At 49.7% G+C, this 1,077-nt stretch overlaps 1 pseudogene; it reads left to right on the top strand.

Moving 5' to 3' along the window:
* The first annotated feature begins 594 nt into the window (after positions 1–594).
* Positions 595–1,077, top strand: part of LOC114632756 — a 2,221-nt pseudogene continuing 1,738 nt past the window's right edge.

Raw genomic sequence — 1,077 nt, forward strand, 5'->3', positions numbered from 1 at the left:
AGGTCTGGTCAGAAGCAACCTGCTTTTGACTATGGTCTGATCAATTGATGATGCCCTCATGTCTGAGGGAACACTCTTTCTTTCTGGTATTCTCTCTGGTTCTTCGGTCCTGAAGAGCACTCCTGACAGCCAGAACCTACAAGAGTCTTGGGGAAAAAAGGTTTTTATCGGGGAAAGGGTGTTCTCTTGTTAGATTTATTTAGGTAACTATATAGGGCACTTGGTCTGGATGTTCGAGGGATCCTGGCCTAAAGATTCTTTTTTCTGCTGCTTTGATCACCTGAATGAAGGTCTCTATGGGTGGCTAGTCTAAGTGGAGAGTAACCATCTTATCCTTTTTTACTATAAATTAGTATCTGTACCAAAACAGAGGCCTACACTTTTGGCTTTCTGACTCAGGACAGCCTGTAACCCTTCACAGCATGAAACTTGCCTGCAAGCCGAGGGCCCAAGCTGAAGTCACGTGACTTGCCTCAGCATTATTCACTCACACTTTTTTTCCTTTTTTAAAAATAAAAAATACAGGAAGAAGGAGCAGGCCCTCTCCGCTCGTTCTCTCTCCCTCTCTCCATCTCTTTCTCTCTCTCGGGCAACATGGCAGGCGTGGAGGAGGCAGCGTCCTTCGGGGGCCACCTGAATGGCGACCTGGATCCAGACAACAGGGAAGAGGGAACCTCCAGCACGGACAAGGAAGCCGCCAAAAGAAAAGGCTGAAGAAGAAGGGCATTGGGGCTGTGTCAGCAGCACACCAAGAACTTGATAAAGAATCAGGAGCCTCCGTGGATGAAGTAGCAAAACAGTTGGAGAGACAAGCACTGGACGAGAAAGAGAAAGATGATGATGATGAAGATGGAGATGGTGATGTTGATGGTGCAACTGGGAAAAAGAAGGAGAAGGAGGAGGAGGAGGAGGAGGGGGAGGAGGAGGGGGAGGAGGAGGAGGAGGAGGAAGAGGAGGAGGGGAGGAGGAGGAGAGGAGGAAGAGGAGAAGGAAGAGGAGGAGGAGGAGAAGGAGGAGAGGAGGAAGAGGAGGAGGAAGAGGAGGATGAGGAGGAGGAGAGGAGGAAGAGGAGGAGGA

Source organism: Grammomys surdaster, unplaced genomic scaffold, assembly GCF_004785775.1.
Source record: "Grammomys surdaster isolate TR1022 unplaced genomic scaffold, NIH_TR_1.0 414, whole genome shotgun sequence".
NCBI lineage: Eukaryota > Metazoa > Chordata > Mammalia > Rodentia > Muridae > Grammomys > Grammomys surdaster.